The following is a 27,808-nucleotide window of genomic DNA, read 5'->3' as shown; positions in this document are numbered from 1 at the left end:
ATTAGCTTGTTCCTGAGACTCTTTGAAGGCTTTTGAAGCCTTTTCAGCAACTTCAAGGAAGTGTGTTAGATCATCCACACTAATACTTCTACATGTGTTATTTTTACCCAACCACTGTCTGATCTCACTTTTGTAAACTTCACCAAGTGTGTCTGAAATATGGGAATTCTTAGGTGCTTTCTTTTTAGCCTGATCTGCCCAGAACAGAGCAGTGCTAAAGTTCTTCTCTTTAAGATGAAAGTGTCTTGCTAAAGCTTGACAAATGAATGCATTTTGTGGGAATCAATTACTTTCTGCAGTCAAGACCTTTTTGGTTTACTCATTCTGCTATTCTTCAATGAATGGGGAAAACAGCATGTCTGTTTTGGCTCCTTGCATTGTCTTGTAAGTAAGAGAGATTGCATATCGTGCTTAAATTTGTCTCTTCCTATTCCAGATTAATAGACTATGTTCTCTTCTAGCATATTCAGTGCAATTTGACACTTATCCATTTTGTAGCTCATTTCCAGTTCTTTTAAGCAATGAACAGCAATTTGGGGGTGAATGATACATATAGCAGTGTACCTCCCATAATCTGAAACTTCAGTTCTTATTAGAAGTGGGGAATAGGTTCCCATGTTGTCTTCTACAGTTTCAGGTTCAGGTTTCCCATGTTTAATGGTATAAGTGATTCCCAGAAATATTTCACACTGTGATACTGAAATGGTAGAGACTGTAACATAAGAGTTGAGTAATGCCAGGTAAGAAATGAGCTGGTCTTTCTTGCTTTTAGCATCCAGGTCCTTCAGTGCATTCTTCACTACATTCTTTATGTAAGTTGTATCAAAATTGGCTTTCAAGACCACGAAGGAATAAAAGTTTTCACAGTTCTTATACTCCTTTTCAATTTCCTGTAGTTTGGCCTCAAAGGCACTTTTTCTTTGGGAGAAATGCTATCTTTAGTGAAATGCTATCAGCTAATTTTGCACTTTCATCTGGATTCTGAGATCTCATGCAGTTCAGGATTATTACTCATGTTTCTTCATATCTCAGACATTTTCCTGCTATAAAGAAATTGATGGCATTCTGCAGAATATAGGTGTTCTGTTGTTCTTCAAAATCATCTACAAGGAGAAGCACAGGAATATAATCCTGGGGGCAGGTAGCCTTGTAGATGAACAGCTTGCTTACTTGCTCAACAATCTCCACAAAATCAGTTGCTTTGTTTTTCAAGACAGCACACTGGAACAGCTGCTTAAAGCCCCAGAGAACATGCATAGCCAACATAGTACCTCCACAGCCTGGGTAATGGTACAGGTTGATGACTTTGGCCAATACTGGTTTAGGAGATTCTGCACACTGTTTTACTAAAATTGTTAGCTCTTCAAAACTATCCCTTCTAACAAAAGTTGGAAAACAGCTTTCAGAAGAAAAATAAAAGTTCCACCAGGATACTCTGCCTCCTCGATAAAAGTGTTCTTCTCTTCTTAAATTCTAGGAATTCAGATTTATCTTTCTCTATGTCTGTATCTCTAAACTCATTTTCACAGAGGATTTCCAGTGTACTCATGATATCTTCATCCATTTTTTCCAGAATAATTGAGGAGGAGCCACAGGAGTGCAAAAATCTCCTCGAAGACTGAATCACTGATTTCAGTTTGTGGATGGTATTGTTGACCAGTTCTATGTTTAAAGTAGAAATGCTATGTTTTTCTAAATCATCTTTGATTTCCAGTCTTACCTGTAGTAGATCACTCCACTGTTGGTAGATAGCTGAGTTTGCACAGATGCACAACATATTGTCCATTCCATGGAAAACTTTATAGAAATCAAAAACTCTCAAGAAGTGGATCTTGTTTGCTTTCTATTAGAGAAAGCAAGAGAAACACCACCAGAACCTTCCCTCTTACTATTATATTTTCATCTGTGAGGAATGAAATGAGGCTTGCAACCCCCAAAACTCTATCTCTGTGCCATAAACATGGCTCTACAGGTTGACAAGTCAAGTCTACTCTGCCATTGCAGAAGATCCAGCTGGGCTACTCATAAAGTTTCAGAGTAGAAATTTTCTCTTTGGTGGTAGTTTTTTCCTCATAGTGACTGGGTAGGTGGAGGTTTGTAACTCTGCTTTCTCTTTAAGCTTTCAACACTCCCTTGATGTGAGAGTAAGGATCAAAATCTAGCACAGCAAGCCATTTAAGTTCCTTTATGAAATCTAAGTGCTCTACTTGAATTGCTGCACAGGTATTTATTATAAGAATGTACCAATCATAATAAGATTTATCATGTGAGCCTTGGGTTTTGGTCAAAATTTAGACAGTTTTAGTCCTTCACTCTCTTTCTTAGTTACCATCCTAAGTTCTTCAGGTACTTTTCTAGATGCTATCTATGTTTTTAAATCCTCTATTAATTTTTTGAACTCTCTATCTTGTTCTTTGGGATTTCCCAGGATATTCCTAGAGCTAGCTCCTTCTCTCACAAACAATGAAGTATCTTTGCTTTGTTTCCATTGTATATCTGTGCAAGTTTGCATCATAGTGTAAAACTACTCTTCTTGACATATTGAATGATTGGGAATAACATCTACCTCAATGACAAATCTATTAGATTGTATTGTTCTGCAGAAGGACTTTCACAAACTGTGGTTCCTGGATACATGCTCTGGCTTCTCTGATTTGGCTGTCTTCAAAATACTTTTTGATCATTACACTGAAGTGGTTGATAAAGACATCTTTACTGGTAACTTGTACACCAACAATTTCTCCACGTGGATTGTCCTTTACTCCAAAATGAATAGTGCCATTAGAGCATGAATGCATACAAGCTGCTGCAAATCGGAAAGTTTCATTGCTAAATTTGATCTTTATATCCCATTACGTGGTTGTCTCTGTTTGTCAAGGCTTTAAATTCATGTACTGGGTCAAAGAGATTGAGTGGCCCTGTCTTAGCAACTCATAGAATAGAATGTTCTATGTAATGTTTGACATTGTGGAAAGAATTAAAAGGGTATGGCATGTAGCCACCTGCGGCCACGAATCAACTGAGTTCACCTCAAAGGGGACTGGGAATGAAAGAAGGATGGAGGATGAAAAAAAATGAAGCCAAGACAAAGTTCTCTGATCAAGGCTCGATGCTTTAATGTTCAGCTTTTCAATTTAAAGGGAAAAACCCTGCCCAAACCCTTCCTAGTTTCAGCCAGGGAGATGGGTGGAATAATCCTGTTCTTGGTCATGGGTCACAACCGGAGATATCTCAAGGAAAGCCCAGGGACAGTTCTTCTTTTAAGTTCCAAGCAACCAAGGTGGGTAACTCCACCTAGATCCATATTATTTGGTCTGTTATGGTAAACAAGATCTCAGGTTGTCTAAAGGCCTGGGGAAAGGCACAATGGCATGCAAGACATCTGTTCTGGTTTCGGTTTATTACTGTCCATGTCTTTAGTCACTTTGTCACCTAATACATGTTGTTTCATAAGACTCGGTTCTTGTTCTTCATGCTGGCCTGTTTCTCTGAGACCAAGATTACTGTTGGGTGAACTAATTAGTTTGTTATACATACATATTATCAGAAGTGCTGGAACCCATGGTAAGTCCATTTCTCTGAGATCCTCTTCAGTCATTACCTACAGGGCCATCCCTGTTACCTCTTCATCAAGTATGATTTGAGTATATTTCTCATCAATGTCAAGGTCTTCAGTTACTCATTTTCTTACATGTTCTTTGGTCCAGGCTTTGATCGATTTAGTTTGAGCTTCTTGTCTATTCATGTCTAAGGTTCAAAGTTGTTCCAGGAAAATGAATGGAATTGTGAATAAGCTAATCTAGGCTCAGGAAGTCAAATGCCACACACTTTCTCTCATATGACTTAATCCAAAGCACTTCACCTCAGTGGTCCAAGACAGCAGCACCCTTGATCTCCAAGCCTGAGGAGAACTGCTTAAAGGGACAGGAACATCTCAATCATAGCCCCTTGGAGCTATGCTCTGACATTCCCAAGAACTGAAACTTATAGATTGTCTGGGAATATCTCTTTGGTGGTGAAAGTATTCCTATGGCCACTATGTGCTGTAACAGCCCATTCTGCCCCTCGTTTGGGGGCCAGTTCGTAACAACAACTGAAGCTACTGCTCTGGTCCACAGGTCAGGGTCTAGCAAGAGAGAGTCTAGCCTTCCTATCTCCTCTTTGTTAGATTTTTTGCACTTAGCTTAGACAGATAATGCCAGACCAAATGGTTCCACAAAGGGGGATTTATTTTTGGTGGAGGTGAGAGAGAGAGACAGAGAGAGAGAGAGACTGAGAGACTGAGAGACTGAGAGACTGAGAGACTGAGAGACTGAGAGACTGAGAGACTGAGAGAGAGGAGCAGAGGCCGGCCATGACCACATGGAGAGAGGGGGAAGGGAAGGGGGGAGGGGCAGAGGAGAACCTGCAGGTGTGGGATCAATGGAGCAAGAGAGAAAGGAGGGACCAAGCAGCCCCTTTTATAGGGGGCAGACCTACCTGGCTATTGCCAGGTAACTGTGGGGAGGAGCATACCTGGCTGTTGGCCAGGTAACTGTGGAGGTGGAGTTTAGACAGAATACTAACACTCTCCCCAGTCATTGGCTGTTCAACTTTTTACTAAACAACCAGAGATAATTATGGAGCATTCTTTATACCACAATGATACAGGAGATGGTTCAATACTCATGACAAACCCTATGTCTAGACTGTAACCAGTTATCAGAATACAGAAATCAGCATCTAAAGACCTGGTGGACAATATTCTCCTCCAATATCTCTCCCCTTCAGTCCAAAAAAAGGCTTTATTTTTATAACAAACTATACAAAATGACTATGAAAGAATTATGAAAACTATCAGGGAAGTAGTAGTCATACTATCCAATCCATTTGTATTAGGCAACTTTGGAGAAAGTACTGTACTATCTATCCTATCTTGCTGAGTTCAGAATCCTGTACTTAAATTATTTTCCATAGGAGCTTGCATCGATCAACCTAAAAAAAATCTACTTAGACCTAAAAATATCTTTTTAAAATGCTTTGTTAAATTCTAAATATCTTAAGCTTAATCATGAGACTATAAACATCTAGTCTTCAACCTCATCAGAGATTGACGTTACAAACATTTCTGTATTAATGTTTATTTTGATTAGAGACCTGTCTGCTCCTGATAGCTTCCTGTCTTGGATTCTAAGAAGAAATTGAACGTCTTTGGAGTTATTCCAGTTGTGGTGAGACAGTCACTAAGCAAGAATTGCCTCTTTTAATCTACAGACAAATTACTGTCTAGAGAAGAACACATTTGTGGAATAGCTGATGGAATATATTTGCCAAGACAGAGTAATCAGCCCTTAATAATTCTACATCGCTAGGTCTGTCAGATGATCCTGGGCCAGAAGGCTGCTGATCGGATGCTCCAACGTTTTACTATAGGGACTGTCCAGGTGTCCAGCGGTCTCTATAAATTGGCTAATTTTTAGAAGCTATACTTTGTGCTTCCCATAATTTCAGTTAATTCAGTCATTCTGGATTTCTGACGGGGTTGAAGACTCATAGTCTCATAGCCAATCTCGGCTATTTACTTTGAGAGAAAAGAATTGAGAGGATTTTTTCAGCTGACATTCATTCTAAAGCCAAGAAAAAAGCCAGGTTCAGAACTAAGTCTTTTAGTTAGGAGAGATGACAGAGATTCTGGTTAGTCAACAAAATGTTGGACTGGGTATTAGGTCTATCTTGTACCTTACTGATACAAATTGGTATAATTATACTCTAATTGTATTTTGAGAGAAAAGTTTTATTTTAACAGGAAGGGGATACACGTTGGAGGAGCTAAGATGGGAGGAGTAAGGAGAGGAGGAGGAGAATGAGAGGAGCTAGGAGATGGTTGGGGGAACATGGAGGTGAAAGTTCACATGTCTCCACCATTCAAAGATAGTATGTCTAGATTGGGTATTGGGTTACATTTCTGATTATATGGGCATCTTGCTATTGAGCATTACCAAACCTATAAAGACTTTGATTAACATTTTAAAAATAGTTACTAATTTAAAAAAAAGGATGAGGTTGGAGGGTGATGGAATAGATGTGACAGGAAATCAGATGAGGAAACTAGCTGGAGGAAGAAAGGAAAGGAGCAGAGGGAAACAAATCAGAACTCTAATGACACATGTATGAGAATGCTGTAATAAAACCCAGTACTTTGTTAACTTTATTTTTTTTTTTTGAGACGGGGTTTCTCTGTGTAGTCCTGGCTGTCCTGGAACTCACTCTGTAGACCAGGCTGGCCTTGAAGTCAGAAATCGGCCTGCCTCTGCCCCCCAAGTGCTGGGATTACAGGTGTATGTTAACTTTAAAAAAAAGAATTATAACAACTTTCTTACCTTGGACATGGTCAAGTTCTGCAGTTAACTTCCCTATGTGTATGTGCTGGGTGTAAGCATTGTGTTTGCTTCTGTTATATTGGTTCTGGTGTAATGGAATTATTTCCTGGGGGACTTTGGGTGTAATTGTCTGGTTGGGTCGCATTTTTTGTCTAAAATTTTCCTGTAGGTCTAGATTTGTAAATATTGCTTAAATTTGATTATGACTTGGAATATCTTTTCTATCTTGTGGTGATTGAGAGTTTTGCTAGAGATAGTCTAAGTTGAGACCTGTACTCTCATAGAACTTGTCCAGGCTATCCATAAAAGTTATCTTTTAGAGTCTCTGTTGAATAGTCAGTGTAAATCTGATAGATCTGCCTTTGTTATTTTCCCCTTTCAGCCTTTAAAAGTCTATCTTTGTTCTACATAGTTGGTGTTTTGCTTATGTTTCAGGGAGGATTTCTTTTTTGATTCAATCTAATTGGTGTTTTGTAAGCTGCTTTTATGTTTATAGGGATCCCTTTCTTTAGGTTGGAGACATTTTCTATAATTTTGTTAAATATTTCCTGGGACTTGGATTTAAGACTCTTCATTTTCTTCTATTCCTATTATTCTTAGCTTAGCTCTTTTCATAACATACCAGATTTCCTGGATGTTTTCTGTAAGGAATATTTCAGAATTAACATTTTCTTTGACTGGTATATCAATTTCTTCTATTGTTACCTCTCCACCTTAAATTCTCTCTTCCATCTCTTGTATTCTGTTGGTGAAACTTGCACCCATTGTTCCTATTCTATTCCCTAAGTTTTCTATCTTCAGGATTCTCTCAGTTTATGTTTTCTGTTGCTTCTATTTCCATTTTCATGTCTTGAACTATTTTATTCATTTCCTTGACATCATTGTATTTTCCTGAATTACTTTAAGGGATTTATTAAATTCTTTAAAGACTTCTGTCATCTTATAGGATTGAACTTAATGCCATTGTCTTGTACTTCAATTGTGTTAGGATATACAGAGCTTGCTATAGTAGGATATCTGGGATCTAGAGAATCCATATTACTCTGACTTTTGTTGCTTGTGTTCGACACTGCAGTTTAGACATCCAGTTGTCCTTGGGTGTTCCTGGTGTAGCAGGTCTTTAAGAAGGCAAGACTAAGCTGGATCTTCCTGGTGCACCAAGACTCATGTTGTCAACCTTGAGCTGAACAATGATACTCAGGGGATGTACATGTCTCAGGACCACTGTCCATGCATCATGGGACCTGGCAGGCAGAGAGAGTCATGTGGGGCTTGTCTAAACTGGATGTGCCTGGATGTTCCTGGTGCAGCAGGCCTAGTGACACAAGGTGGAGAGGTGGTCAGACAATAGAACTCAGAACAGGAAGTAGCTAGGAGTAGCAGATGTATGTGCCCCAGCAGACTCAGAGGGCAGGAGATTGGTTGAGTAAAGCATTCTAACTGGATGTTCCAGGTGCAACAGACCTGGTGAAGGCTAGGAGAGCAATAGCCAGACAAACCTGGAAACTTTTCTTATATCCTTAATAATTGGTAGAATATATTCTGTTTTTTGTTTTCAGGAGCAATTTCTAATCCACATCAAGGGAAAATTTCTCTTTATTTCCTCGACCATTTTTTTCCTAAGGTATCTGCATCTAAATCATCCACTATGATATCATCCATATAGTGCTAAATTTTAGATTGAAGAAACTGTTTATGAATCATTTCTAATGGCTGATATTACAAAATATTAAAACAAAGTAAGACTACTTAACATTCTTGTGTTAAGGTTTTCAGATGATCTCACTTTATTGAACAACCAGTATTATATGCTCGTACTTTGAAATAAAACCTTTTTCTATCATCCTCATGAGAGAGATTGATAAAAAGCAATACTTTAAAAGAATTGCTCTCAATGCCCATAGTGTAGGCAATAAGGCATTGGGACTCTAGGCTGTAAAGAGCCCAGTGGCTGAATCACCTTACTTGTGTCTCTTTAATCTGTTAACATTCAATATTTTTTTCTTTCTTTTCTTTTTTTTAAAAACAAATATAGAGGAATTCCTGGGCTGGTATATTTGTCAAAGTGTTGAGCTTGTGGCTCCTCCTGCAATAACTGCTCTAGTACCTGTAATTTTTCTGATGTCAAAGGCCATTGTACCACCTACACATGTTTGTCAGTTAAATCATTTTAAAGGTAAGACAGTTGGTAATATTGAAAGATTAACAACTGTCATGTCCTCCTTAAAAACAACCTGGACATTTTATGAGGGAGAGAAAGTACCAAGCTGAACTTCCTCCTCAGCCAGCATCCCAAAAGGAAGTTCTCTTTCTCACAGCTGTCTCAAAAACACTTCTGAGTTGAATGTCCCTCCTTATTAATTCATGTGTATCTATATCTTCATGCCTTCCTCTTCCCTCTGGGTTTATTTTCTAAGTTCGCCTCCTGTCAACTGGTCACTTCACAATAACTAGAAAGCTCTTAGATTTCAGGTATCTACAAGGACTGATACACACCACAGCTAGAAATAGAATTTCCCAATAAACACCACATTCTTAATGTTTACAGTGTGATCAAATATCCTGCAACACCATTCCACAGTGATATTGTCATTAGTTGGTGTAACGTGTGTCAACAAAATCCAACTGGCAACATCTTGGATATTGGCACCATTATTTAATCCAACTGACCATGAAATGTGTGGCTTTTTCTAAATCTGTAAACCCAGCACATATGCTCTCAAACAATACTTGCCAGAAATAAACCCTTGATACCTGCCTAGTAACCTGATTACTCCCTTTGAGACCTCCTTCATCACTTCCACCTGCATTTATATACCATACCTGGATCAATTGTCTCACTGTCAGGATAAGGGAACTAAAATATCTGGACATGATTTGTGTCTGATTTCCTTTTTCATAGGTATCTGAAAATGTCCATATAGAATGTGACAGGCACTCTGCAGATGCTGTATTTGCTGGGGTGTGAGAGGATAGATCAGTGTCTTTTCAGATCCATGTCCTCATACCTACCCTCAGATAATGTTCCCTAAACTCTAACATCAATTTGTATGACAAATCTCCATGCATGTCTTGAGTGAAGTTATGGACCATACAGGGAATCTGAAAGTGTTGATTGTGGAGCTGTATCTTGTCCCCCTAGAGTGCTATGAACACAGGGAATACGTCCATAGAGAGAGTTACATGAATTTCTTATGAGCTCATGGAAACAATTAGGGCTATGAGGCAGCCCAAAAGGGTCATCTTTTCTAGAAGAGCCTGTGAAATGTGTAATAGATGGTGGTGTGTATGACAAGGAGACTATACTTTGCTTCTGTTTGCAGAAAAGTGGAAAGTGCCTTTTATCTTTTGGCCATTAGTATATTCTCCTTGTGGATGTATTCAAAAACTTGTGTATAGAATTATTATACTGAAGTGAGCAATGAAGACACATCTGCCTATGAAGGAATTTTAAGAATTACAAACTATTGAAATCCAGGAAACCCAGGACAGGAGACACTGTGTATTCATCAAACATGGCCAAAGGAAAGTAACACAGAGCAAAGGGAATGGGCCTGAAGCCACAAGACTTCCTCTGCTTTGTGCCTTTCTTTTGAAAATTGCCAGGTAACCTGTTAGGCTTGAACTCTGTTATGGAATTTTCTTTCCATTGTTTAATTTTGTGAATGTGCATGCATAATGGTGTAAGTGTCAGAAGCATAGGAGCCTAGAAGCATCAGATCTTAAGAGCTAGGGTTAGACAGTTGTGAACTGCTTGGCATGGGCCAAGAAACAAAACTTGCCTCCCCTGAAAGAGAAGCAAGTATTCTTCAGTGCTGAACTCCTGCCACTTGCTGGTCTGGAAGTTTTGGTTCTCTTACTGATTGTGACTCTGTTTCCTAATTGTTGAGATTACCAACATGGACTACCATGTCCACCCTGTATGCCACATTGCTATGAGGCCACCTTCTTCTGGCTTTTCTTTGCTAGGTGGTTGTGTATAAAAGTCTTCAACACAAAACAAAGTCTTTCAAGTATCCTAAATCATTTAATGGATCAAATAATTGTATTTTAGCATGTTGATTGTATTCTATATTTTGTCTCTTTAATAGTCCTCAAGTAATTAATTATATCCTGTTTTATGTACCCAATATAGTGATAATAAAATATTTTGCTCATAATTCTAGTTCTTAACTATTTATTAAAATATAGACTGATAATTGGGTTTTTTTAGTTGTTATTTGTCTAACATCTCTAAAATAATTGAAAGCTCTCATTTTGGAAAGGAGTAGAAACATGAACAGACGTGATGTTGTGGAAATAAGAATGTGAGATTATTTGATATTCAGCTATTTCACAAGATGGGGTTCTTGGGCACAGAGGCGCAAGGACTACAAGACAGCTTCTGCCTCCATTTTGTTTTTTTTACCTTTGACTTACAGTAGTCCTCAGAGACCAACATTCTCTCAGGAAGTAGAACACATATAAGATCCATTCAATGAGCATCTCCTGCTTTTCTGAGCTATTCTCTGTAGAAAGAGGACACTGTAAGAAGGTTCCTCATGTCATGCTGCCACATGGAACTCCCTATATAAGGGAACAGAATGACTTGCAACAGGGACACAGAGTTCATTCTGCATGGTGGGTACCATATCCTCTTACATCTCTGGTTCATTTTCTCTAGATCCAGATTTGAATAGGGCCCTGAACAGGGCATCACGGCTCTGGGTCACTACCTTATAGATGATGTACTCGGATCTCCATTCCATACACATTTATCTTTGAGTCAGTCTGATGTAGACTAACCTAACCTGGAGCTAGCTATATTGCTGAAGCTACCCTAAATCCTTATCCTCAGTGGAGGTGTGGACCACCACAACCTGCAGTGAAACAAGTTTCTGTGGAACAGTATATTTTTATTTTTAAGGAAAAACTGGAGAGTAAAAAGCACCATTGATACTGGAAGCTACTGATTGAAATGGGAGGTCTGATTTCAAAGTCGTTCAAATCCTTGCTAGAGGCTGGGCTTGATATATTGCTCTTTCCATCCCATGGAAAGAAGAGGCAAGAGGATCAGAACATAGCCAGTCTTACTACAGAAGCAGCTCATACAGGACAGCCTGTTTCAACAGCAACAATGAGCCCCAAAGGAGCCAGTATAGAGACTGATTCCCTGGTTGAGGTCACTGGCTGGCCTCTTGGATATTGAGTGCTCTGCCAAGCCAATTTCCTGTGTCTACACAGTGACCAAATGATCAAGCATCCATTCCAGATATTCAGGCTATCTCTAAGGCTGGCATGTGGCCCCAGGTAACACAGAATATTCTCTTTTGCTCATATAAATGCATTTAAAACATTAATTTTAATCCACGTTTGCTGGTATGAGATGAGGTAAGAGATTTTCAAATTGGACCAAACCTGTTCTGAAGATTAAGTGGCAACTTCAAAAAAAAAGTACCATAGTGTCTGTACATGTCTCTTACCCCAACATACTCAAATCTGAGGGAGGTAGATAAAATTGTTTATCAGCCATGGTAAGCTACAAATTAAGATACTCTAGAAAGACAGAAGCTTACAAAAATTAACAAAAGAGTACATTGATTAGAGTGAAATGGAGATGTATCACATTGGTGGAATGCTTGCCTGGGATGTATGATAACCTGGGGCTCTATGTCCAGTGTCATACACTATGAAAGGAATGTGGGGATTCCACACTTAATGGTTCAGCTCAGTGGCTGAGCATGGCTTGAGTCTAATTCCTGGTCTTTCTCTTCACAACATGGGTAAACTTAGGATATTAGGAATTTCTGTAGGTAAAGTACTTGGAGGTAGAGATTCAAAATAAATCAGGAGTTTATTTCACATAATCAAAATATTTGGAATCACCTTTAATTTTTCATTCTCAAGATTTTTTTCATTTTCATTTGCTTGGTATGTATGGGAGTGTTTCAGGTTCTTTACAGAGAATCTCAATATATAGAACTATTAAGGAATACCCAGGGCCCCAACCTCTGTCTTGAAAAGGGCAGACAGATAGTATCATAATACAAATTCCTGGTATTCTTTTGCTCATCCTTGGTACAGGCCTCAAACTGGAGCCCAGAGAAAACTATACTATTGTTCACCAATTCAGCCCAAAGACACACTTGAAACTTCAAATATTCTCTTCATTGTGTGGCGTAAATGGAAAACATTGGAGCCACACAAAAATCGGTAAAAATGGCCATCTTACCAAAAGCAATCTACAGATTCAATGCAATTCTCATCCAAATTCCAACTCAATTCTTCATAGAGATAGAAAGAGCAATTTGCAAATACATTTGGAATAACAAAACACCCAGGATACCGAAAACTATTCTCAACAATAAAAGAACTTCTAGGAGAATCACCATCCCTGACCTCAAGCTGTATTACAAAGCAAAGCTGTATTACAAAGTGACTAAAAAAAACTCCAAGGAATTGGTAGAGAGACAGGAAGGTAGATCAATGGAATAGAATTGAAGACCCAGAAATGAACCCACACACCTATGGTCACTTGATCTTTGAAAAAGGAGCTAAAACTGTCCAGTGGGAAAAGGACAGCATTTTAAACAAAAGGTGCTGGTTCAACTGGTGGTCAACATGTAAAAGAATGCAAATTGATCCATTCTTATCTCTTTGTACCAAGCTCAAGTCCAAGTGGATAAAGGACCTTCACATAAAACCAGATACACTGAAACTAATAGAAGAGAGGTGGGGAAGAGCCTCAAATAATTGGGTACAGGGCAAAAGTTCCTGAACAGAACACCAATAACTTATGTGCTAAAATCAAGAATTGAGAAATCGGACCTCATAAAATTGCAAAGCTTCTGTAAGGCAAAAGACAATGTCAATAGGACAAAATGGCAACCAACAGATTGGGAAAAGATCTTTACAAATACTACATCTGATAGAGGGCTAATATCCAATACATACAAAATGCTCAAGAAATTAGACTCCAGACAACCAAATAATCCTATTAAAAATGAAGTACAGAGCTAAACAAAGAATTCTCAACTGAGGAAATTTGAAGGGCTGAGAAGCACCTAAAGAAATGTTCAGCATCCTTAGTCATCAGGGAAATGCAAATCGAAACAACCCTGAGATTCCACCTCAAGCCAGTCAGAATGGCTAAGATCAAAAACTGCTGATGCTGGCAAGGATGTGAAGGAAGAGGAACATGCCTCCATTTTTGGTAAGATTGCAAGCTGATACAACCACTCTGGAAATCAGCCTGGTGCTTCCTCAGAAAATTTGGACATAGCATTACCTGAGGATCGAGCTATACCACTGCTGGCCATATACCCGGAAGGTGCTCTAACATATAACAAGGACACATGCTCCACTATGTTCATAGCAGCCTTATTTATAATATCCAGAAGCTGCAAATAACCCAGATGTCCTTCCACAGGGGAATGGATACAGAAAATGCAGTACATTTACATAATGGAGTATTACTCAGCTATTAAAAACAATTCATGAAATTCTTAGGCAAATGGATGGAACTAGAAAATATCATCCTGAGTGAGGTAACCCAGTCACAGAAGAACACACATGGTATGCACTCACTGATACGTGGACATTTGCCCAAAAGCTTGCAATACCCAAGATACAACTCACAGATCATGTGAAGCTCATGAAGAAGGAAGAACAAAGTGTGGGTGCTTCAGTCCTTCTTAGAAAGAGTAACAAAATACTCATGGGAACAAATATGGAGACAAAATATGGGACAGAAACAGAAGGAGGGGCTGTCTGGAGACTGCTCCACCTGAGTGTCCTTTCCACTTGCAGTCCCCAAAGACAGACATTAATGTGGATGTCAGGAAGTGCTTGCTGACAGGAGCCTGATACAGAAGTCTCCTTAGAAGTCTGCCAGAACCTGACATATACAGAGGCAGATGCTCACAGCTAATCATAAAACTGATCATGGGGTTCCCAATGGAGAAGTTAGAAGACTCAAGGAGCTGTAGGAGCTGAAGGAGTTTGCGGCCCCATGGGGACAGGAACAATACCAAACAACCAGAGCTCCCAGGGCCTTAACCACCATCCTGGGAGCATATAGGGAGGGACCTATAGCTCCACCTGTATATTTAGGGGAGGATGGCCTTGTTGGGCATAGGTGGGAGAGGAAGTCCTAGGTTCAGTGAAGGCTGGATGCCCCAATGTGGGGAAATTTGAGGGTGGAGAGGAGGGAGTTGGTGGGCTGGTTTGGGGCACATAGAAGCAGGAGGAGGGGGGATGGGATAGGAGGTTTCTGGGTGGGGGAGTAGTTAGGAAAAGCGATATCATCTGAAATGTAAATAAAATATCTAATAAAAAATTAATCTAAAAAAAAACACAAAAATCCAATAGTGAAGGTCCTTCCCAAATATGCCCTGAGGCAGCAGCTGACCTGTGAAGCACAAGCATCCTTCTTAAAGTGGATGCAGCAGAGAAAGAGCTACCTACATTTGTGTTGTATGAAGATAAAGATCCAGCTTATGATCATGAAGTTTATTAGAGAGATCTTGAATGTCATTTCTCCAAAGCACATCTAGGAATTGAAAGTGAACATTGAGTAGAATGTGTTCAAGCTGGCCCATTTTGCTCCCTGCCTTGGGCAGGTGAGCAATCTTCACAAACTCCTCCTGAGATCCCTCTAGAAGAATGTCTTCATGATTTCCAATAGTACAGGACACAGAGAAGACAAACGTGTGAATAGGTTCAGTTCTCTCTTTTCCAAATTCAGTCGTCTTCACCATCTCTCCATGAGTAGCATCCACTTTCTCACAGACCACGAGAATGAGGTCTTCAGGTAATCAAGGATGGAGGGCTGGGTCACCTAGCAGAACAAATTTTCCTTTTAGCATCTAAGGATTAGTGGTGAAGGGTGCCTGCCAGTCAATCACTTGGAACAGACACTTGGGATCTCTTTAGACTATTGAAGTTATGTATAGTGATTCAAAGACTCAAATGAGCACTCCTGAAGTAGAGGAAAGAAGTGAGATAAGGAGTAGGTCAGACTTCTTAAGGAGGAGTTCGAATTCTTGGAATTCCAACCAATGGCCAACCAATTGATCAGAAAGGCAACAGGAAGGTGAGATGGTCCATTTTACAACAGTGAAAACCTTACCCCACTCTCTCCATCATCACTTGCCAGAACTAACCGTTTGGTCTCTTCTATCCCTAGGTGCCTGATGATGGCCTTGGTGACCCTCTCCATCACTCACTACCAAATTTCACAGTCAGACTTGGATTCCTTCTCCTGCTGTCAGAGCCTCTTTCTGCTCAAACATCTGGAGATGAGAGGTATGGTCTTACTGGATTTGGATCTTTTGCCTCTGAGAGGTCTCCTTGAGAAAGCTTCAGACACTCTTGAGACTGTGGATTTGCAGGGGTACAGGATGGAGGATTACCAGCTCAATGCCCTCCTACTTGCCTCAGACAATGCTCTCAGCTCACCAAGGTCAACTTCTACAACAATGACTCTCCATGCACATCCTAAAGTACTTTTTACAGCACACATCCAACTGGAGCATCTCTTTCTTTAAGTTAGGGAAGTTTTCTTCTATAATTTTGTTGAAGATATTTACTGGTGCTTTAAGTTAGGAATCTTCACTTTCATCTATAACTATTATCCTTAGGTGTGGTCTTCTCATTGTGTTCTAGATTTCCTGGGTGTTTTGGGTTAGGAGCTTTTCAAATTTTCCATTTTCTTTGACAGTTGTGTCAATGTTTCCCATGGTATCATCTGCACCTGATATTTCTCTCTTCTATCTCTTGTATTCTGTTGGTGATGCTTGCATCTATGACTTCTGACCTCTTTCCTAGGTTTGGCTGAGTTTTATTGCAATTCTTTAAGGGATTTTTGTGATTCCTCTTTAAGGGCTTCTACCTCTTTATCTGTGTTCTCCTGTATGTCTTTAAGGGACTAATTTATGTCCTTCTTAAAGTCCTCTATCATCATCATAGGAAGTGATTTTAAATCAGAATCCTGCTTTTCAGGTGCTATGGGATCTCCAGGACTTGCTATGGTGGGAGAACTGGGTTCTGATGATGCCAGGTAATCTTGGTTTCTGTGCCTTATGTTCTTGAGCTTGCCTTTCACCTTCTGGTTATCTCTAGTGCTACCTGCACTCACTGTCTCTGACTGGACCCTTACTTTCTAGTTGTCTTGCTTATGTCAGAACTCCTCAGAGTCCAACTGTCTCTGTGATCCTTTGATCCTGAGCTCCTGGGTGGAAGAGCTCCTGAGACTCAGGCTGCCTCTGGGATCCTGAAGTCCTATGATCCTGACATGTTAGAGCTCCTGAGAATCCAGCTTTCTCAACTGCTCAAAGTGCAGTAGTTCCTCTGCTGCTCTGAGTACAGTAGTTCCTCTGGGATGGGTCAGCATATGGTGTCTTCAGGGGAGCATACCAGCTAGGAGTCTGCCCTGGCAGAAAGCCACTATTGGATTGTCATCCATGGTATCTGAAGAACATCTGCTGTCCTCTGCATCAGCCCATATATTTCAGAAGCCATGGTGCACATTGTTCAGGTCGAAAACCTGAAGTTTTTCATGTGCTGAAGGTGAAACTTGTCAAGTGTCAGCAGACATGACAAGACCCTCAGTCAGATTTCACTACATGACTCTAAACTCTACTCTCCCCAACTGTGACAAGGTGTGTGTTTTTCAAACAACAAGAGTGTAATGTACATACATGCATATTCAGACATGACCACTTTCCTTCTACTAAGGTACCCATTATTTCTCCTTCATCCCATTATTAGTGGTTGTGGAAATGCCATTATACTGTGAGGCTACCTCTACTCTAAAACCCAATCGACAGGCAACTGTCCTTAGTCCAAGCAAACAATAGCTTCAAGGCTCCTGCATTACTGTCTAATGGTCTCATCAGAAGCCATTCTCCCTGACCCCACAATCTCTACTGTATACCCCACATGCTTCCTTCTACAGTACTTGGTTATTGCTCATCTGGAGTGAAACTATGTTGCCAGTTGCATGTCTACTCCATCTAGCACAGCCTGCAAGGTTTCCAGGTTAGGCATCTTCATCAATGCCCCCACAGGGACACAGGGGAAAAGGCAGGATGCCACCATTGCCTTCATGAGTGTGGTGTGTCTACCAGGGAAAGCCTCTTTGAACAGTGCTTGGAAGAGACCAGGTGCAGCTTATCCAGAGAGCACATGGCCAATGCCTCATCTCTCAGCAGAGTGTGCCTTTCCAGCTTGTAGAATGTGGGTGGGGTCTGAACAGTAATCCTATAAGGTTTCCAGTCAGAAGTCTCCTGGGCAAAGAATCAGAAAAGAATATACTTTCAAGACAAAGTTAATAAAACTTCCTCACCATCACATAAACCATTAAGGTTCTGAATTACTGCTCTGACAGTGATAGAGATGTCAATTTACCACTTCATTTTAAACTGACACTGGAAATACATATTCATACAATGATATTATGGAAGCATTTCTATCACCCAAATACTTTATGTATGACCCGTTCTCAAAATTAAAAAGAAACAACACCCAAACAAACTAACAAACAAACAAACAAAATGCCTTGTGATGTGGATAAATTTTGATTCCTGGGTGAAGTCATAGCATTTTTACAATATTTCGGCTTCCTGGGCCTTGGAAGAAGAACATGTCCACAGAGCAATGCTATGTGTAAAAGATACAAATAAAAGTCTAAGGAAATACATATGAGTAACTCAGAAGTGTCATTCTAACTATTGGGAGTTGAAGGAGTTCAAAGATACATGGTCCTCAGGTCGACAGTGTGATCCAGAATCTCACAAAAAAATAAAGACCATCATTTCAGTAAAGGAAAAAGGGGGTGGGGAAACATGTTAGTCAAAATGATATTATTTCCTGCTTACACAGAGCTACATTGCTAGTTCTAAGAGACTTTGAACAAAATACAGAATCTTGTCTCAAAAAAATTATATCAAGAACATTAATGAAATATGCAAGATAACATAGAAATATATTGGAGATGAGGCTAAAACTTCCTTTGGAATGAAAACCAAGGCCTTCAATGTATTCCTCTAAAGTAGTCTAAAGTCCTCTACATCAAACTGCATGACGCAAGGGGATATCATTTCATACCAGTTATGAGTACTACTGAGAGTTCTCCGAGTCCCAGCTGAAGTAGGCAGTTATCCAGGCTTGAGGTCTCTGAGTATGTTCACTGGCTCCACTGAAGCCTTTATATACCTCTCTGCTCACCCCTGCCTATTGTAGCCACACTCGCCAACCCCAAACTGGAATTGAATTTCCTGTTTTAATCTATACCATTTAAATTCTAGATCAAACATCCCATCATTTCATTGATTGAATCAGAAGGATTTGTGATCAAATACTTGGCACTCATCCCCATCCCCACACACTCAAAAGATTTTGGATAAATACAAACATTCCAATTGTTAATTAACCATACAACACCAAGCTTGTTGGTTTGTTTTTTCATTTGCATAAGGTTTAGTTAGTTTTCAATTTCTTCCAGAGACTGGATCATGCTCTGAAGCCAAGGTTGTTTTAGAAGGCTAAGCTCTAGCAATCCTCCTGCCTCTGAATCCTTCTTACTGCTAGGATTACTGTTGTGAATAACCATATCTTGCTGGATTTTATTCATGTGACCACAGTCATTCTCATTTTCCTTCAGCTCAAGGTTTAATCTGTTGCTGATTAGAGACATAAAATAATTCAAAGATATGCTTTTTCACTGGATTTGGGACAGAATACTGTGTCAGAGACAGGAATATGTACTGAAGCTCAAGGACTGAAGTGGATGCTCTGTCAATAAACTGCAGCAGCAGCCACTCAAATTGTGGGACAGGAGCATGTCTTGATTACATTATTATTGTAGCCAGGGTAGCGTGTGTGTACTTAGTTGTCAGGGAGCTACCCAACATGCAGGGAGTCTTCCCTCCAACTCTCCATGCAGCAGACATGATGGGGCATGCTGGTAAGCTCAAAATTTGAAGTTGGAGGTAGGAGGCTCAGTTCAAGGTCATGTTCAGCCCATGTGTAAGCTGAAGACTATCCTGAGACCTATAATACCTACTTTCTAAATGGAAACAAGCCCTTGGCTCCCCCAGGAAACAGAGAGTATGTCTGGTAGGATCAACCCAACAGCTTTCCTCAAGTCGATGAAATCTGGAGTGGGTTTTAGCTGGAGAGTTGGTTTAGCAAGAATGAACACCTGTTAATCTTCTATTCTTATTACCTACATGGTGGCTTGAAATGATCTGTGACTCCAGTTCCAGCAAATCTAAAATCCTCTTCTGATCGTCTTGGGCACCAGGCCCATGAGGGCTGCCCATTCTTACTTGTAAGCAAAAGACCACTACACATAGAATAAATCTTCTTAAAACATAGATCTATATTTAGAATGGTGGCACACACATTTAATCACTGCAAGCAGGAGTCTAAGGTTGACTGACTCAGTAAGATGAGGGATAGTCATATCTAAATATCTAATTCCTCATCAGTGAAGCCTATGGAGTGAGGATCTTTCCTAAAAGTAAATCAGACCTGGGAAAGGTGGCACAGGACATTAATGTCAGCACTAAGGAGGCAGAGGAAGGGGGATCTTTGAGGTTCAAGCCAGACTGGACAACAGTGTCTTGTGGGAAATCTAGGGCTCTTAAACAAACCCTGTCTCAAAACAACAAAACAAGCAAAGAAAGAAACAAGGGGTAGTTAACCAGGTGACTCAGGTACAGGTTTTAAACCTAGTGTTAAAGGGGTAGAAGCAGTTGAACCTCTGATGTCAAAATCAGCGTTGTGTATAACCAGAGCTGTTAAACAGACAAACCCAGTAAATACAAACAATCAAAAAACCCCAAAACACAAAACAAATAAATTCCTAAATAAAAACCTTAAGAGAATTTTAGAGCCAGTGAGTTGGTGCAGAGGGGATTGTCACTTGTTGCCAAGTCTGAATTATGTAATGAGACCCACAGATGTAATGAGAGAAACCACTTCAGATTCTAGCCATCACACCTTTACATGCACGCCCCCTGCTGACACACCAAAATACAAATGAACTAAGACAGCCATCATCTACAGAACAGCAATGAGAGCTGGTGGTGGTACAAGCTTCAGGAGACTGATGAAGTGTGGACCCCAAACTGATTCTGGCCTAGACTCCATAAAGCAATTCTGTCTCACCCAACCAAATTCCAACAATGGGAGCTGGGTGTTAAGAGGTGCTGGATTTTGTCAAATGCTTTCTCAGCATCTAATGAAATGATCGAGTTTTTTCTTTGAGTTTGCTTATATAGTGGATTACGTTGATGAATTTACATATATTGAACTATGCCTGCATCCCTGGGATGAAAGATACTTGACCATGATAGATGATTGTTTGATGCCTTCTTGGATTTGGTTTGGAAGAATTTTACTGAGTATTTTTGCACTGATATCATAAGTGAAATTGGTCTGAACTTCTTTTTTTTCTTGGATCTTTGTGTGGTTTATGTGTAAGCATAATTGTGGGTTCATAGAATGAATTGGGTAGTGTTCCTTCTGTTTCTATTTTGTGGAATAGTTGGAAAACTATTGATTTTAGTTCTTCTTTGAAGGTCTTATAGAATTCTGCACTAAAACCATCTGGTCCTGGGCTTTGTTTGATTGCTTCTATTTCTTTACTAATTATGGAACAGTTTAGGTGGCTTATCTGCTACTGATTTAACTTTGGTACCTGATATCTGTGTAGAAAATTGTCCACCTCATCCAGATTTTCCAGTTTTGTTGAGAATAGGCTTTTGTAGTAGGATCTGATGATTTTTTTTGAATTTCCTCAGTTTCTGTTATGTCTCCCTTTTCATTTTTGATTTTGTTAATTTGGATACTCTCTCTTTGCCCACTGGTTTCTCTGCCTAAGGGTTTATCTATCTTACTGATTTTCTCAAAGAAACAGCTCCTGGTTTTGTTGGTTCTTTGTATAGTTGATTTTGTTTCTACTTGGTTGATTTCAGTCATGAGTTTGATTACTTCTTGTCATCTACTACTCTTGGGTGTATTTGGTCCTTTTTATTCTAGAGCTTTCAGGTGTGATGTCAAGCTGCTAGTGTATGCTCTCTCCATTTTCTTTTTGTAGGCACTTAGAACTATGAGTTTTCCTCTTACCATTGCTTTCATTGTGTCCCATAAATTTGGGTATGTTGTGCCATCCTCTTCATTGAATTCTAAAAATCTTTCATTTCTTTCTTTATTTCATCCTTGACAAGTTATAATTGAGTAGAGTGTTGCTCAATTTCCATGTGTATTTGGACTTTCTATTGTTTTTGTTGTTATTGAACACCAGTCTTAGTCCATGGTTATCTGGTAGGATGTATGGGATTAATTCAGTCATCTTGTATCTGTTGAGGCCTCTTTTGTTACCAATTATATGGTCAGATTTGAAGATGGTACTATGAGATGCTGGAATGGAGGCATATTCTTTTTTTTTTTTTTTAGAGACATGGTTTCTCTGTGTAGCCATGGATGTCCTTGAAGTCACTCTGTAGACCAGACTTGCCTTGAACTCAGAAATCTGCCTGCCTCTGCCTCCCAAGTGCTGGGATTAAAGGTGTGCACCACCACTGCCCAGCCAGAAGGCATAGTCTTTTGTTTTAGGATGAAATGTTCTATAGATATCTATTAAATTAATTTGTTCCATAACTTCTGTTAGTTTCATTGTGTCTCTGCTTAGTTTCTGTTTCCATGATCGGTACACTGATGAGAGTGGGGTGTTCAAGTCTCCAACTATTATTGTGTGAGGTGCAATGTGTGCTTTGAGCTTTAGTAAAGTTCCTTTTAGGAGTGTGAGTGCCCTTATGTCCTGGCCAGCAGGGCATTAAACAGGGGTCCAGGAGATCACCTGAAAGAGAAAGTGGAGAACAGGCTGACACAGGGAAATGTCTATAATCTGATCAGATCACAATTTTTACTTTTGCACACACAGGTTATATACACAAAAAGGCAGGGTGTGGGGAAGGGGATGATGCAGGAATGTGGGTGTTCAGGGAGAATACAGATTGTTCAGGGGGAGTACAGATAGATATCTTCCAGAACAGAGTGTCAGCTTAGTGAAGGTTCAGGGGACAGATCATTATGACTCTGCCTATGATTCACTTGTCTTTATCTAAGTTAGTACTATCCACCAAGGCTACCTATCTACAAGGTCTATGTATTCAGCCTGGCAATTTTCCACCAAAGCTGCTTGTTTACAATAGCTTCTAGTCATCTGTTTCAATGCCTTTCCACAGAGACCCAAGGCCTCGTGTTAGCAGGCATGTATGTCAGGCCTATTGCTGATTTTAGGCCTTCAGTGTATAAGCAGGGAAGCCCCTGACACCCTTACATTTGGAGTGTAGATATTCAGAATTGAGAGTTTGTCTTGGTAGTTTTTTCCTTTGATGAGTATGAAGTTTCCTCTCTTATCTTTTTTGATAATATTTTGTTGAAAATCAATGTTATTTGATATTAGAATGGCTACTCCAGCTTTTTTCTTGGGACTATTTGGTTTGAAAACTGTTTTCCAGCCTTTTACTGTGAGGTAGTATCTGTCTTTGTCACTGAGGTGTGTTTCCTGTATGCAGCAAAATTTTGGGTCCTGTTTACATATCCAGTCTGTTAGTATATGTCTTTTTATTGAAGAATTGAATCCATTGATATTAAAAGATATTAATGAAGAGTGATTGTTGCTTCCTGCTATTTTTATTGTTAGAGGTGGAATTATGTCTATGTGGCTCTCCCTTTTTTGGTTTGTTAAAAGATTATTTTCTTGATTTTTCTAGGGTATAAGTTGTATCAATATTTAGTATTTTGTATCTATATTCATATGGAAAAATGATCTGAATTTCTACCTCATTTATTTGTTGGGTACTTGCTGTGTGGTCTAGGTATCAGCATGACTGTGATCTCATAGACTAGATAATAGATAGATAGATAGATAGATAGATAGATAGATAGATAGATAGGCAGATAGACTATAGACAGAAAGACCGACAAACAGACAGAAAGTGTCCTTATACAAACTCATACTATTCTTTCATTTCTCCACATATGCTCTTCATTGTGTGGTGTAGGGGAGTAACACTGGAGCCACACAAAACGCAGGCAAGCACCTTGATACTGAACATGTCCATTTTAATTAATTAGTTCATTTTTTTAAGTATTTGTGAAGTGGAGTGTATTTCACAAGACTTTTTAAATTTAGTTATATACGCATATGTATTGTGCATATAAAAGTTGGGACCCACAGATGCCTGAAAATATTACCCTACCACCTGAAGCCTGAGTTCCAGCTGAGAGCCACCTGATGATATTAGTTCTGAAACCAATCTTTGGTCTTCTTTTAAAGCAACATGTGGTCCTAAAACATTAGTCCTCTCTCTTCATCTATGGGTCCTTGATCTTTTGTTTGTTTGTCTAAAGAGCATGAAAGAAGTTTATTGTGAGCAACCTTCCAGCAGGTTCATACATTCCAAGGAACAAGACCTGTGAAGTTGATAGGCAGACAGGGAGACAGGGTGTAGAGGGAGGAAGAAAAAAGGAGTATGAGAGACATAGAGGTTATTTTTATCACTCTCTTGTCATGCAGCCCTACCTAGACATCCATATCTGAACCACCTTAGCTGATAACTTTATCCACCTATCCAAGATTTTGAATTCTATCAGGCCTGGTGTTACATTTGCACTCTCTCCAGAGGGCATTGGTTGCAGAATCCTTAAATTTAAATAGTTACTTTATTCTACTCATACAAAAGTAGTGACATCTAAACCAAAGATTCATGTTTTACTTATTTACTAAATATTACAGTAAAGAACAAAAAGTTTGCAAGTTCACAACAAAGCATCTGTCCTGGCAGAAGCCAGTCAAAACTGCCAAGTTGTCTTGATGACTCCACAAGGACCCTGTTCTCAGAGTCTATCAAACTATTCCCCATGGCAAGCTCAGCTTCCAAGATCCAGTCACTGTACATATATTTGTTTCCAACCATCTGAGCAGTGTCTGAAGTTACAGTCTCTGAGAAGCCTGGATCAGAGATATATCTAAAACTTTCCATTTCTTCAGATGCAAAATTCATAGTTCCTTATTTGATGAGGCCTTCCTCTCTACCAGAGCTGTAGCTACTTTTTTCCTTAACTACTGGCTAATACATATTTTTGAGAAAGAAAAAGTAAAGGAACCATTGTGGGATACATAAGGTCATCTAGGATGAAATGAGTTGTGGAGAAAAACATTAAAACATCCTTTTTGTCTCTCAGATACCTATATTTTTCTCTTCACACCCTGACTCAGAGAAAGGTCAAGCTGACTACATACCATTTTATGTTCTGTATGCTCTGAGGTTTGTTAATGTTATGGAGTTCCACAACCATAAGCTAGACTTGCAAGCAATTAGACTAATGGTCAATTAGAACTATTTTGTGAAGCTAGCCAAAATATCTTCAGTCAGAGTTCAATATCGAGCAGTACTTTTCTGTTTTTTCCTGGAATAGGTGGTCCTGTGAAATGTTCACAATTCACCCTTAGCTCCAGAGTCTCGACTGCAACTCTAAGAGATCAGTTGAGCGAAGTTTAAAAAATGGGTATATGACTATGATTGTTGTTTTTGTGGTATTGTGAATTTTCCTGAAACCCAATATTATTTACTGCCAGCAAGGGCAAAGCCTGGGCCCTAGGGCATAGACACAGGGCCCACCACATCTAACACAGATTTCTGTTGCAAAGGAGATGCTCTTGGGTTGTCATATGTCATGAGTGTATTTATGAGCCCCACATAAGTTGGACAAATAGTTCTGTGGAGAGGATACCCAAGTTATCATAGCACTCCAGAGGGTCAGGGTACTGTCCCACGTTCAATCTGCTCAAGTTGGCTGTGTGCCTCAAGACATCCTTCAGCATGGGCATGGAGGAATTGTTGTCATAGAATCTGATCTTTGTGAGCTGGGAGCAGTGGCTGAGGGCAGGTATAAGGACAGTGAGTTTAGAGTCATTCATCCTACAAATTTTGAGTCCAGGGACTACAAGGTGTCTGCCAGATTTTCTAGGAGAACTTGGAGAGGCATAATATTTAAACTCAACAAGACTGTGCCTCACATGTCCAGATGTTTGAGCAGAAAGAGCCTCTGAAAACAGGAAAAAGAGTCCAAGTCTGACTTTAAGATTTGGTAGTGAGTGATACAAAGGGTCTCTCAAGGCTTCCTCGGGCACCTAGGGATAAAGGAGACCAGAGGGTTAGTTCTGGCAAATGGTAACAGAGAGCATGGGGTGGGGTTTACACAAAAGTAGGAGGTAGGTGACTCGAGGAAAATTTGTCCAAATAATCAAGAACATAATCTAAGGTTTCCTGTAGGATCCTGCTGAGTCAAGTCAATCCTATAGTTCATCTCCTGGCCTCATTCTCAAGCAGAATATCCATTCCATCATAAAGTCTGCACAATCATCTAGAACAGATTGCAATGTTTCTAGGTCAGGCATCTTTATCAATGCCCCCATGGGGAGACAGGGGAAAGGCCAGGATGCCACCATTGCCTTCATGAGCTTGGTGCGTCTGCCAGTGAAGGCATCTTTGAACAGTGCTGGGAAGAGTCCAGGGGGCAGGTCCTCCAGAGAAGATATGGCCAAAACATCATCTCTCAGCTGAGTCTGCCTTCTGGAGTGTGGGTGGACTCTGAACACGTATCCTCTAAGGTCTCTCTAGTCAGAAGGCTCCTGGGGAAGGAGTCAGAAAAGAGTTGACTTTCAATACAAAGTTTATAAAACTTCAACTTCTTTATTAGTGGATAATCTACTCTCCTCATCTATGAAGAGTTTGTTGAAAGCTACAACACACCCTGTCAAACTTAAAAAGGAAAAGAAGGAGGGATGTGGTACATTTCTTATGCCAATAGTCAAAAGGTACAAGCTAGAAGATCCAGGTTGTATCTAATTACACAGTGAGTGGAGGTCCAGTCTATTGCATACAAGATGCTGTGTTGAAATCACAAACTAAAAACCAAATAAAACTTTAACATCAGAAATCTCCAAAACAAATAACTAGTATATTCATCAATGTAGTTATGAATCAATGTTCTCATCAGCACCATTGTAATACCTCTAACCTGGAAATGATCAAAATGTTTATCAGTAGATTTGAGGATAAATGAATATTGGGGTATTTGTAAAAAGGCATTCTAGTCAGTATTATAAAATGAACTACTGACACATCAGCAGGGGCAAATCTCAACATAATTATAGTATGTGAAAGAAGCTGGGCAAAAATGATTTCATATCCTATGATTCCATTTGTATAAATTCCTTGAAAATGCAAATCAATCTACAGTGACTTTAAGTACTCTATAGTTCCATGTGAAGAAGTAGGAGGGGACATTACCAAGAAAGAAGACATGTGTGGGGATAATGCTCATGTTTACTGGACATGGAAAGAACAATTCTCAAATTCATCTGAAAAAGCAAAGAAGAAGGAGAAGGAGAAGGAGAAGGAGAAGGAGAAGGAGAAGGAGAAGGAGAAGGAGAAGGAGAAGGAGAAGGAGAAGGAGAAGGAGAAGGAGAAGGAGAAGAAGAAGAAGAAGAAGAAGAAGAAGAAGAAGAAGAAGAAGAAGAAGAAGAAGAGTTCTTAACAATAAAAGAACTGCTGAGGGAATCACCATTCCAGACCTTAAACTATACTACACAGCAATAGTGATTAAAAAAAAAAACTGCATCGTGTTGGTACAGAAACAGACACGTTGATCAATGGAATAGATCTGAAGACCCATAAATAAAACCGCACACTTATCCACACTTGATCTTTGACAAAGCAGCCAAAAATATACAATAGGAAAAAGAAAGCAACTTCAATAAATGGTGCTGGTCTAATTAAGTGGCTGTCTGGACTTAGAAAAATGAAAAAAAGAACTATATTTGCCACTTTGCAAAAAGCTCGAGGCCAAGTGGATCAAGGACCTCAACATAAAACCAGATACACTGAATCTAATAGAATAGAAAGTGGGAAAGAGCATTGAACTCATTGGCACAGGGAGGAAATTTCCTAAACAGAACTCTAATGGTTCACACTCTAAGATCAATAATTGATGAATGGGACCTCATGAAACTGGAAATCTTTTGCAAAGCAAAGGACATATGCAATAAGAAAAATAGACAATCTAAAGATTGGGAAAGAATCTTGACTAACTCCACATCCAATAGAGGGCTAATAACCCAAATATATAAAGAACTCAAGAAGTTAACCACCAAAACACCAAACAACCCAATGAAAAAATGAGATATAGAACTAAACAGAATTCACAACCGAGGAATCTTCAATGGCTGAGAAGCACCTAAAGAAATGTTCAAAGTTCTTAGTGATCAGAAAAAAAAAATCAAAATGACGCTGCAATTCGACCTTACACCAAGCAGAATGGCTAAGAACAAATATGCGGGTGCCAGCAAATGTTGGCAAGGACGTGAAGAAAGAACATTCCTCCATTGG

General features: G+C 39.6%; 3 pseudogenes; 1 reads left to right on the top strand and 2 right to left on the bottom strand.

Annotated features, from left to right (window-relative positions):
- Positions 1-3,412, bottom strand: part of LOC114636885 — a 4,179-nt pseudogene extending 767 nt beyond the window's left edge.
- An 8,705-nt stretch (positions 3,413-12,117) lies between these two features.
- On the top strand, positions 12,118-16,096 carry LOC114636884 (annotated as a pseudogene).
- Positions 16,097-24,983: 8,887 nt separating this feature from the next.
- Positions 24,984-26,744, bottom strand: LOC114636883 (annotated as a pseudogene).
- Between the last annotated feature and the right edge of the window lie 1,064 nt (positions 26,745-27,808).

Source organism: Grammomys surdaster, unplaced genomic scaffold (assembly GCF_004785775.1).
Source record: "Grammomys surdaster isolate TR1022 unplaced genomic scaffold, NIH_TR_1.0 125024, whole genome shotgun sequence".
Taxonomy (NCBI): Eukaryota; Metazoa; Chordata; class Mammalia; order Rodentia; family Muridae; genus Grammomys; species Grammomys surdaster.
The sequence above is the reverse complement of the archived record's forward strand: the minus strand, read 5'-3'. Positions and strand labels throughout refer to the sequence as shown.